This window comes from Schistocerca americana, chromosome 1 (assembly GCF_021461395.2).
Source record: "Schistocerca americana isolate TAMUIC-IGC-003095 chromosome 1, iqSchAmer2.1, whole genome shotgun sequence".
NCBI classification, from domain to species: domain Eukaryota; kingdom Metazoa; phylum Arthropoda; class Insecta; order Orthoptera; family Acrididae; genus Schistocerca; species Schistocerca americana.
The window spans coordinates 727,748,474-727,761,409 of record NC_060119.1 but is presented as its reverse complement, the minus strand read 5'-3'; the positions used below and the strand labels follow the sequence as shown (position 1 = coordinate 727,761,409).

Genomic DNA, 12,936 nt, shown 5'->3' with positions numbered 1-12,936 from the left:
GGAAAAAAGGGAGGAGCCAGCCACTTTGCAATACACTAACACCTCCAGCCTAAAAGTTTAGGGCAGAGTCCAGACACATCACAAAAATTTAAAACCCTAGACACACACGTCTCGTCATTAGCTAAAACACAGGGCAGATCCCCATCAACTTGTGCTTCTGCCCTTGCATCACGGCATAAAATGCAGTCTGTTAAAATGTGGCGGACAGAGATGTACACGCCACGAGCATCACAAAACGGGGGATCCTCGCGCAGTAATAGAAAGCTATGTGTGAGAGAACAGTGCCCAATCCGAAGACGCGTGAGGGTCACTTCTTCCCGCCTGAGCAACCGGCAGGAGGAACGCCACGGCCGAGTTGTTGACTTAACCAACTGCAGTTTATTGGCCGTCACCGCCAGCCATTCTTCCTCCCACAACTCCATGCACTTCTTATCGAGTGCAGGGATGACGGACTGCAAGGGATTAGGACACTGGACCACGTCCTGCTCTCTGCAGGCCTCCTTGGCAGCCCGATCGGCCTGTTCATTGCCTCATATTCCTACATGACCAGGCACCCAGCAGAAAGACACCTCCTTACCCCGCCGATGGAGCAAGTGCAGTTGGTCATATATCAGCTGGACCATCTCCTCAGTTGGGTACAGATTCTGCAATGATTGTAAGGCACTAAGAGAATCGGATCAGAGGAGAAATCGATTGCCCCGAACACAATTCATCCGCTCCAGTGCCTTCAAGATCGCTTGGAGCTGCGCTGCGTAAACGGCATATTCATCATGGAGGCGAATCCGGGTAACATGATCAGGGAACACTACAGAACCGGCAAGGAAATTCTCCTGTTTGGAGCCATCAGTGTAAACGACGATAAAACAGTGATGCACATCTAAAATGTTAAGAAACAGAGATTGGAATGTAAAATCTGATGTACTATCTTTCTTAAAATTAGTCAAATCTAAAATAAATCTGGACCTCCGGAGGAGCCAAGGTGAAAATCTGCTCCAACCGCGACGGAAAACATGAAGACCAGCCATATCCATCGCAGAGAGGAAATCCTGTGCGCAAATCCCATAGGGCCGCGTCACTCGTGCCGGTTATGAAATAGCCGTGCCAGAGGAGGCTGAGCAATGGTATGGTATGCAGGAGTGTATGATGTGGACAAAGTTTTATACGCCTGGCGCACCGTAAGTAGCCGCCGCCGCATATGAAGTGGCGGTTCACCAGCCTCTGCACAAAGGCTTGGTATGGGGCTAGTTCGGAATGCCCCAGTGACCAACCGAAGCCCTTCATGGTGCACAACGTCCAACATCTTTAAGTAAGAAGGCCTCGCAGACTCATACATCGTGCACCCATAATCAAGCCGAGATCGCACAAACGCCCTGTAAAACTGGAGCAGACAAGTCCTGTCGGCTCCCCATGTACTGTGGCTAAGACATTTTAAAATACTTAAGACCGTCGTTCCAGGTCTTTAAGATGAGGTGCAAAGTGTACCCAACGATGGAGGCAGTTCCATAGATGTTCAGATGAGCTAAAGAAGAAAAAGTTGGTGGTCTTGAAACATTCCACAGCTAGTGAAATGTACATGACAGTACGCGCAGAACCCAACGATTGAGAGATTCTACAGCTGTCCTGTTGGGCAAAGATCTGGGTACCTTGAGATCCTTCAAACATTTGAATTTCCCTGGGGAAGAGAATTATGTACGGTGAACGTCACGTCCAACGATCGAGTTACAAACAAATCTTTGAAGGGTGCCTTCAGTACAACTCAGTAAAACAGCAAGAAACAGTTTCAAAATCATAACATGGCCCCCACCGCAACGTTATCTTCAAGCAGTGATTACAGCGCATTTGTTTCAACAAAATTCTTCTGACGTGTGATCGAATCATATTATAGTAATCACTATGATAAAAGCTGCCTGCAATAGAAGCCGAAACGTCGATATTACTATCATAGTATGGTGCGCTCACACTCCCAGAACACATTTATTGAAGTGTATTCCGACTGCTAGTCTTTGTTCTTAAATACTTCTCTCTGGAGATGCAATTTTAAGAGATAGTACATCAGATTTTACATTCCAATCTCTGTTTCTTAACATTTTAGATGTGCATCACTGGAGATGCATTCATCCTATGAAGCAAGAATGGAATTCATGTAAGGAAGCTGCCCGTCAGCAATCAGCAGTAATTTAGTTTCGACATTGCTGAAATACTTAGTCGTTAACTTGGATGCAACGAAAATGGTCTACATCAGACACCTATATGCAGCTACTGCTGATAGTGAGAGAGACGCGAGCCTCGTTACTCGCCGATTTATTTGGACACTGAGCTGCTTGCCGAGGTTCACTTCCACATCTACATCTGCAAAGCAAACCACCGTGAAGTGCTTGGCACAGTGTGCGTCCCTTTGTGCCAGTTATTAGTGTTTCTTCCTGTTCCATTCACGTACGCAGCGCGGTAAGAATGATGTTTTGAGTGTTTCTGTGCGTGTAGTAATTATTCTAATCTTATCTTCACGATCCCTATGTGATAGATACGTAAGGGATTGTAGTATATCCCTAGAGTCATCATTTAAAGCCGGTTCTTGAAAGTTTGTTAGTAGACTTTCTCGGGATGGTTTCCGTCCACCTTGAAGAATCTGCCAGTTCAGTCTCTTCATCTCTGTGACAATTTCCCACGGATCAAAAATACCTGTTACTATTTGTGCTGCTCTTCTCTGTATATATTCAATATCCCATGTTGGTCCTATTTGGCGCGGGTCCCACACACTTGGGCATACAGGTCCCACACACTTGGGCAATATTGTAGAATCGGTCGCACGAGTCATTTGTAAGGAATTTCCTTTGTAGACTGACTGCATCTCCTCAGTATTCTACGAATGAACCCAAATTTACTGCCTCCTTTATCCACAACTGAGCCTATGTGATCGTTCCATTTCACATCCCTACGAAGTGTTACACCCAGACAGTTATATGAGTTGGCCGATTCCAACAGTGACTCATTGATGTTATAGTCGTAGGATAGTACGTTTTTCGTTTTGTGAAGTGCACTGTTTTACGTTTCTGAATATTTAAAGCAAGTTACCAATCTTTACACCACTTTGAAATCTTAATCAAGATCTGACTGAATATTTGTGTTGCTTATTTCAGATAGTACTTCACTGTAGATAATTGGAGCATCTACAAAAAGTATATGGTTACTATTAATATCGTTGACAAGGTCATTAATATACAACCTGAGCAGTAAAGGTCCCAACACACTACCCTGGGTCACATCCGTAGGTACTTCTACATCTGACAATGACTGTGCATCCGAGATAATGTGCTGCGTCATATTTGTAATTCAGCTGCTAGGGGCCATGCACAAATGGAGACGACTTACCATTACAAATGATAGTGCTACAAATTACTTATAATCGGAATGAAATGTATCACTAAACAGTGACGACTATAGCGTCAAGTCGGTTGCGCCCAGTACCATTTGATCACCAAAGTTGGCAACGAGAAGAATCAACATGTTACCAGCTCGAATTCCAGCGGCCTCTACCGACTCAGTCGTAGGGAGACGAGAAGCCAAGAAAATATCGATGCGCTGTACTAGGACTAAGCGTACTGGCACAAAGTCGAAACCTGACAAAACTTATTTAATTATACGTCAGCAGATCACATTTTATTCCGTTTAGAAGACACCTGTAATTTAAACAGCAAATTAATTTTCTGACAAAAATACTTCTTAATGTTAGAAATTCGTCTATAATCGTTAGAAATTCTTATAAAAGTGTATTATTTCTTACGCTACGTGTATGGAAACAGGTGTGTTTCAAGACACCACGATGACAGACTCGTACAACAACGCATACAAGGTGAGTCACCTAAAATTTGCACAGCAGATATTGCGGAAATGGAAAGTGGTATTGATTGCGGTTTTCACAGAATGGATTGATAGTCAGGAGCACGTATTGTCAGTCAATACGCAAATTATAATAATATTTATAAAGTGTATTTCTTGTGCAAACATACAGTTTTAAAATGGAACAATGCTGACTGACATTAACAAACTAAAAGTAGGCTAAATTAGAACGTCAGTGGTGTTTGTTTAAGGATTCTAGTGTGAATCGTTTACGAGATATCGTATTTTGAAATGTTCCCACGCCGACATCTGCACACTAACAGTGACAGCACACACTAAAGAACAGCAAAAGTGCATACCCTAGTTAGGTGCATTCTGGCCACTAAGGAGATGATTGACCATCACAGGTTGTGTTCAAAATGACCACCGACAGTGACAATACACGCTCCCAGTATGGTATGGAACACTGCTGCACACGTGCTAGCATGTCAGCGGAGACTTCTAAGGAGGCTTCAGCAATATGCCGTTGCATATTATCGGATGTAGTTGACATATCCTTGTAGACAAAGTCTTTCAACTTCCCCACGGAGAAAAGTCTACAGCGCCAGGTCCGGGGAACGGGCCAGCCATGGTGCAGGTCCTCTGCGCCCAGTCCAACTATCTGGGAAGAATTCATGAAGACATCCTGCAGTGTTTCGTGCACTATGGGCTGGACAGCCATCATATTGATGTCACAGGTTCCTCCTAGTCCGCAGAGGAACGTCTTCTAGCATCCGTGAAAGATGATCTGCTAGGAGGCTGCGGAATTTGTACGGGTTCAGTGTTCCATCTATCAAAAACGGACCTATGAGCTGATTATTCACTATCCCACACCACACGGTCACTCTCCGTGGACGCCAACTTTCCACCTGTCTAAGCCAATGACGATTTTCAACAGGCCAACAGTGCATGTTACGGCGGTTCACCTGGCCATGATATGTAAATGTAGCTTCATCACTGAACAAGCTGTAAGATATATTTGGAGTATCCTGTGGTAATGCCCACGTACAAAAGTTAACAAGATTTTCATAACCGTTTCCATGCAGCCCTTAATGGAGAGAGATGTGACAGGGATTCCACGTATGTCGATGGAGAATGCGCAGGACATGTTCCTGACTCAGGGCACTCCCCCGTGCGATTGCGCGGACGTGCGGATCAACTGTAACAGCAACAAGAACATTAATTTTCCCCTCTTCTCTCGTCACGTGTTGCCATCTGTTACGTTGTCTAGGTGTTACACTACCACTTTCACGTAACTGGTTGAAGAGGTTGATAAATAACTGCCGAGATTGTTGACGTTTATTGGGATTCTGCCGCATACACCGAACAACAACCAGCTGCATTCTTCCTATACTCTCCATACACATTGAACATGTCGGCTTTTTCTGCATTGGTAAATCCCATTGTCCACTAAAGACCTACTGCTTGGACTGTCACACACTGAATAACCAGCAAGTCGCAATGAACTCAAGGAACACCAAGTATACTTTAAGCAAACATAACATCATCGTACCTAGCAACTCCATAAGATGAGTGGCACAAAAAAGAATCGGTGTTGAAACTTTTCAAAATACGCTGCCTCGAAACCGGACTCGCCATAGAATTCTGCAATAAACACCACTGTCATTCTAATCCATCCCACTTTTAGCCTGTTGATATCAACAGGCACTGTTCCATTTAAAAAGGTATATGTTTGCACAAAAAATACAGTTTCTAAATGTGATTACAATCTGTTGATTGACGAACGATACGAACCCCTGACTACCAATCCATTCTATGAAAACCGCACAGCAGTAGCACTTTCCATTTCCGCTATATTTGCGTTGCAAGTTTTAGGTAAGTCACCCTGTATACAAGGGAATATCACTACACCACCCATTTTCAACGTGGGATCTGAAACTCGTTTGAGTTGAAGTTTCGAGAACATAACTTCACCGAGGAATCAAGCAGTATATTGCTCCCTCCTACGTATATCTCGCGAAGAGACCATGAGGATAAAATCAGAGAGATTAGAGCCCACACAGAGGCATACCGACAATCCTTCTTTCCACGAACAATACGAGACTGGAATAGAAGGTAGAACCGATAGAGGTATTCAAGGTACCCTCCGCCACACACCGTCAGGTGGCTTGCGGAGTATGGATGTAGATGTAGATGATATCTCACCGTCAACGGCGGCTTTTTAAATCTGTTGGTTTAGACCGCTTGTAGCATTTATGCTCTCTACAGGGTGCAAAAAATGTCTTTGGATTCAGGTCAGAAACGTTTCTGTGGTGTATGGAAACAATGTATTTTGCTTTCGGGAGATGTCCTATAAATATACTGGGGTTAGAAAGCAATCACCATTTTGCGCTATTAAAAATTCGTTAATAGAGGAGTGCTATAAACTGTCTTCTGTAATGTAGTATGTTTGCACCGTAAGAAACTAATTTGCAACAAGGCTGGGTGAAGTAAATGATCGGCCCCTCCCGCCGTAGGTTCGAGTCCTCCCTCGAGCATGGATGTGTATGTTGTTCTTAGCATAAGTTAGTTTAAGTTAATTTAAGTAGTGTGTAAGTCTAGGGACCGATGACCTAAGCAGTTTGGTCTCTTAGGAATTGGAGTGGCCGTGCGGTTCTAGGCGCTGCAGTCTGGAACCGAGCGACCGCTACGGTCGCAGGTTCGAATCCTGCCTCGGGCATGGATGTGTGTGATGTCCTTAGGTTAGTTAGGTTTAATTAGTTCTAAGTTCTAGGCGACTGATGACCTCAGAAGTTAAGTCGCGTAGTGCTCAGAGCCATTTGAACCATTTCTTAGGAATTCATACACATTTGAACATTTGAAGTAAATGGTAATGAACAACACTGAATTTTGGGATACGCACCGCACGACTAGGGAACTAAGACTCTTGAATCAAAAGATTGGCTGTGGTATTCATACGTCATACCCTCAGTGGCTGTATAGGTGTGAATCGACTCTTTACTGACCGGGAGCAAGGCTGCATCGCCAAGTCTCTCCCCGTTTTTGATCGCGCTCCTAAATGAACGTCTTATTAATACAGTGACGTTCTAACATTGTAGATGAAAGCAAGTACAAGACCGAGAGGTTAAGTACAAACCTAGACAGCTTTATCACCTACTTTGACGATGTAGAAAGACCCGGCAGTTTTCTGCCTGCACAAGACGGAGTATTGTCCTACTTCCTGACGACTACGCTACCTGTATTCTACAAACTGTACATCCTTTCGGAAATTTCGGAAGAGAGAGAGAGAATGTACAGGCTTCTGAGTTCCAAGAACAGTTACGAAAAGTTTGATATAATAGCTCCACGGGATACCTTCCGAGAAGTTCCCGTCTGTAAAACGAGCCATAACCGTACCGTTAATTGACTCTCGTTCCGAAAAGCCGGGCCAACCCATTGTAATTGCCAGTTTTGTACGTGGTCTCCTGAAAGAGAGTCATAAATTGTATAGATTTCTATCAAAAATTCGTCTGATTTGTTACTGTTCTATATTCAATTTAGTTCGAAGAAGAAACAGCGTAGCACACAATTCTCACTAGTATATCATGAGACTAAAGTACGGAAATCAATGTATGGTGTCTGATCACCCCTTGTAGCCCTGAAAACTCGACTGTTGTACGGAATTTCCTAGTAATATCTTTCCAGCATTCGCCATTTTATAGCGTATTTTCGCTGTCTGCAGTCTTCCCGCAGATGTGTACCTGTCCATAGTATGGAACAATTACTAAAACTCACAGCGCACAATCACTGCACAACTCATTGATCGCAGAGTTCTGTATCGCTACAACAATGCCACCAACTTACATAGAAACAAATTCGGTGCAGGCTACTTCTTGAAAGACCTTATACACGATGCACTTGGTGCAGGGAGTGGCAACTGACCCTTAACATAGACAAATGTAATGTATTGCGAATACATAGAAAGAAGGATACTTTATTGTATAATTATATGATAGCGGAACAAACACTGGTAGCAGTTACTTCTGTAAAATATCTGGGAGTATGTGTGCGGAACGATTTGAAGTGCAATGATCATATAAAATTAATTGTTGGTAAGGCGGGTGCCAGGTTGAGATTCATTGGGAGAGTCCTTAGAAAATGTAGTCCATCAACAAAGGAGGTGGCTTACAAAACACTCGTTCGACCTATACTTGAGTATTGCTCATCAGTGTGGGATCCGTACCAGGTCGGGTTGACAGAGGAGATAGAGAATATCCAAAGAAGAGCGGCGCGTTCCTCACAAGGTTATTTAGTAAGCGTGATAGCGTTGCGGAGATGTTTAGCAAACTCAAGTGGCAGACTCTGCAAGAGAGGCGCTCTGCATCGCGGTGTAGCTTGCTGTCCAGGTATCGAGAGGGTGCGTTTCTGGATGAGGTATCGAATATATTGCTTCCCCCTACTTATACCTCCCGAAGAGATCACGAATGTAAAATTAGCTACTCTAAAAACCTCAGTCTAATGTAGAATTGCATTTATATGATTTTAATTGGCGTATATGAGCTGTATAAGACAATTAACTTCCTAGTACCGGTATGTCATTTTGGGCCACTCTTTCCCCTACATTTGGTAAGTCACCAGTCAAAAATGGATTTTCATTTAAGTAACTGTATGAAGCCCACGTGAAAACTTCGGTGCACATAATCTGAAAGTTAAAGTCGCTTGCTTACAATGTAACGTTGTTTCGGGGCAGTTCAGTACCGACCTCTTCAGCATCGCCACGTTCATGGTCGCAGCTTCAGTGATTGATTTCAATGCGAAACGTTTATCAATACTAATTACAAAAATTCTTGACCTGGAAGTGAGCCTTATTTCCCAACGTAGTCCCTTTTACATCACCGTACCTTGTGAAACATTTCTCCAGTGAACGTTTCTATTTTTCAAGTGCGATTCTGGAGAGACTGCAAAATATCCATAACCTATATGGCAGCTATGACTTTATTGGACTCATATTATATATTACAGCCAACACTTCCCTTACATCTGCAATATACGGAAGTCAGAGAATATAGCGTGTGATGGATAGGGGTGATTCTAGCTTCAAACCCATCAGATTTCCAGCTGTCAAACCACCTTTGTGATTGGTTGCATTTTCTAAGAAAAAAGGATGGATTATTTTCTCTTTCGGGACATCGACCCCATCTCACGTATTTTTTTCATCTATTTGACCTAGAAGACTTGTGTAATATTCGCAAGTTAATGGTTTACACTTTGCAAAGTAATCAATAACAACAGTGGCGTTTTCAATCTAGATCGAGCAAGCACACTGGCTTCCGGCCAAAGAACTGGTTCTCTGTATCGTTTATGACGAGCAGTAGTGGCTCAGTGTCTAATGCACAGAGACAAATCGGCGCACAAGATCAGCTGGATTGTTTTTAAAATAGTAAATTATTTTTCGCTTTTGTTTATGGTCGCAATTCAACAAATGTATCACACATATTGCACAGAACCTTCTTTCAGGTGATTCTTAATATCAGATGCACCACACTCCTTCAACCGATGCCTAGGGCATCAGCTGGTTGGTGCACCTTTAATCAGTAATCGTTCTGTACCGTACAATGCACTTCCTCGACTTTTTCATCTGTGATTGCAGTTTTCGGACTTCCTTCATTTACATCATCATCAGAAGTCCTTCACTCGAATCATATTCATGCAAAGGGAGGCTGCGTTCGAAGTCAGTGACCTTTTCTTAATTTTTGAAATTACAAAGGGGGATTTATCAACCTTCAGAACTTCGGATAAATACTCGTTGAGGATAAAGCGTAAAAAAAGAAAGAAATTGACGACAGGGCATTCCAATTTATCAATTTGAGCAGAACGCAAACACGATACTACCACTCAAAAGTTGCATAAATAGAATTATTCTGCATATTAAGCTAATTAATGTATTCAAAATTACGTATTTTATATTTCGCAAAGCAAACATTGTTAACTCGTATTGGAAGAACTGGGCTCGGTGGCTGACGTAGCGCTAGCTCACCGTGTTCGGTAAGGGAACTGCCAACCCTCTGTAATAATAACAATAACAATAATAAAACTGAGAGAATTTTTCACCGATGGAATTTTAAACGTGTTATGCGACATCGGAAGGAAACTGATGACGACCAAAGACAAAGGAACAGATAGACAGGAGGACAGAATAAAAAAGGAAAAGGTGGTCCAGTGGAAAAGTGGCAGATTTCAATTCCAAAGGTATCGGGTTCGATTCACAGGCGATTCTAGGGTTTTTATCTACCACTTACGATTTCTTTCACTTCTGGCAGTGAAAAATGCCGTGGTTCGGAATCCAGCTTAAACTGTAGGGTGTCCTGTAAACGACTGGGCAAGTCAGTTTACAGATCGGAGGAAAGCAACGGTGTGCCAACTCCAACACGACTATGCCCAGTAAAAGTCTGTGGTGCTCAAAACAATCTTGAAACTTCAGTCTGATGGCTGCTTTACTTACTATAGAAAGAGACTATGATGTGCTAACAGGTATAATTAGATACAACAGTGTTATCAGATTAGTTCCGTAATTAAATCTGAGTACTATCAAGCAACAGATAGTTCCGTTGTAAAGTTGGCAGCATGAATGGACTGAGATTTGTTTTGTCCGCAAGAGAGCACCACGGAGATGCTGAAAATCCTAAACAGGCATATGCTTGAAGACAGACACCAATTACCCCCCAAAAGCCTGCTTACAAAGTTTCAAGAAACAGCAGTAGCGAGGAATCTAGGAACGGAGTACATCCCCCTACGTATCGCTCCCGTAGGGACCGCGGCACTGAATTTGCCTCATTACAGCGCGCAGAGAGGCGTTTAACCCTTTGACTACCATCGGCACGTATGTGTCCCACGATAGGTTTACAAAGAACCAATTGGAATTTGTTGCATGCTACTGCTACGTATCAATGTCCGACTATTAAAAGGTAGCCCACTAATGGTTAGCAGAATTCTTATAATTACAGACTGCTGCTGTAGTTGTACTGTCCTCGAGTGTCATTGTTAACCGCCATCACGGTAATGTCACATCGAATTACCAAATTCGCAAAGCGGGCTGCCTCCGAACTCTCCCTGACTCATCGTGTCAATGACTTGCGCCCACAAATTCACGCTTGCCACTTCACAAAATAAGTAAACACTGAGCACACGTAGTTCATTACAAGCTTGGAGAGATGCTCTCTCTACTGGTGTGTGTCTGTTTTCGATATGTCTTGTAGTTTTTGCACAGTCGTCTTCTGAACCCTCCGCAGGTACTTAGGAATAACCCCGTATGTCCTAACCCCCACCCCAGCCGCCTTAGAAAACGAAACGGCGGGAAATATTCGTTTCATATTGTTTCTTCCGACTAAGATATTAATTAACATAACCACACATCAATGTTTATTAAATAAAACTGGTAGTGAAAGGATTAAGCTGTCATTCTTCCCACACTCGATATGCGGTTGGAACGGGAGAAAAATCCTAGTACGTGACACAGTTGGAAGTAGCCTCTGGCACCCACTTCACGATGCTTTGCACAGCAGAGATGAACATGCACTCGACTTACGTTACTATGCAACAGCAGACACCAACGTAACGAAATTCATTGATGTCAACGTCACCACCACGTTAATCCATGGACATTTCACCTTGCCCTCTTGACATTATAATAAAAAGGGATCTGAGACACGCTGGCCGCTAGCTGTTTATTATCAGCATTTCTTGCTGGTAGCGGTCGCAGGATCGTCAGCTTATTACACGTACCGATGGTACACCGTGGTAGTAAAGGCCGTATAGAGCGCCGCTTCATCGCGTGATACCAGACTTCATCTGTTCGACGATTGATTCCTGCGAATGGTTATGCGTGAATTCCTTGCCTGACTGGTTTTCGTCTCCACAGCTGACTAGCCTTTGCTCATACTATCAATAAAACTAGTTCAACAGAATCTGACAAATGCATTTCTTGGGTCGCAGTGCTAGTGTATGGAGACTGCCAATAGTTAAAGAACAGTATAAGTCAAAAAATAAAATAATATGAACTCTAAGAAAGATTATCTACAATTTTTTGTTTATAAATAAAGCTGCCGTTCTTGAATCTTATTACATCTTTATCTCTTTAGAACGAGTTTTCGATTGTTTCAAATAATAATTTTAGGACAAGGTTTTGCTTTCCAAATGGTTCAAATGGCTCTGAGCACTATGGGACTCAACATCTTAGGTCGTAAGTCCCCTAGAACTTAGAACTATTTAAACCTAACTAACCTAAGGACATCACACACACCCATGCCCGAGGCAGGATTCGAACCTGCGACCGTAGCAGTCCCGCGGTTCCGGGCTACAGCGCCAGAACCGCACGGCTTTCCAAATGGAGCTGTAGGTTCCACCGTGACTTGTTTTCCTCCTTCGCCTCCCCCCCCCCCCCCGCTCCCCTCATACTCCCACTCCCCCTAGAATGGGGACGGAATCCGAGTACCCCCACCCGTCTCCGCCGAGGGTAAATGTTCGTTGAGGTGTGATAAAGTTTTCTAAAAGTTTGCGTAGCGTTTATCTGAGGCAGGACGTGGGTTACAGTGCGGTATTTATCTAGATCAATATGGGCAACCGCAGGCTGGTCGGCTCTCCAGTTCTCGTCGTTAATCCGTGAGGCGGATTCGATGTGGGGAAGGCCCACCTCCCCGTATCACGGAAGGATGTCGATTCCACTGAGTAGTGCACTGTTTTTTATTCATTATTAGTACGTACAGTTTCCTGTACTCAATTTTTACTGTACTCATTTTCTCAAGTTCGAGTGACTACTACTCACGTTATACGACAACTGTAAAAAAAATTAGTAACAGGAATGAATACATTAAAATACTTTACAACTTCTTTATCATTTGTAGGCATTTTACATAATACTACTTTTACGAACTTCCATTTTTACTAAACATATTTTGATTAATGTTGTAACCATAATAGATCCTTACATTTACAAATTCCTAACGACTCAGAATATGAGAAAAAATACAATTTTGTCATACAAAACATGCCAAAGTTTACAATTACTGAAAAATGTCCAGACAATCAGATTACCTCTAAAAATCGTCTTTTGCAAAGTTCAGC

At 43.0% G+C, this 12,936-nt stretch overlaps 1 protein-coding gene across 1 annotated transcript in view; it reads left to right on the top strand.

Annotated features, from left to right (window-relative positions):
• LOC124610551 (cyclic nucleotide-gated cation channel subunit A) overlaps nt 1–12,936 on the top strand; it is a 270,115-nt gene that overhangs the window by 230,591 nt on the left and 26,588 nt on the right. The gene's annotated exons all lie outside the window — the stretch shown is intronic.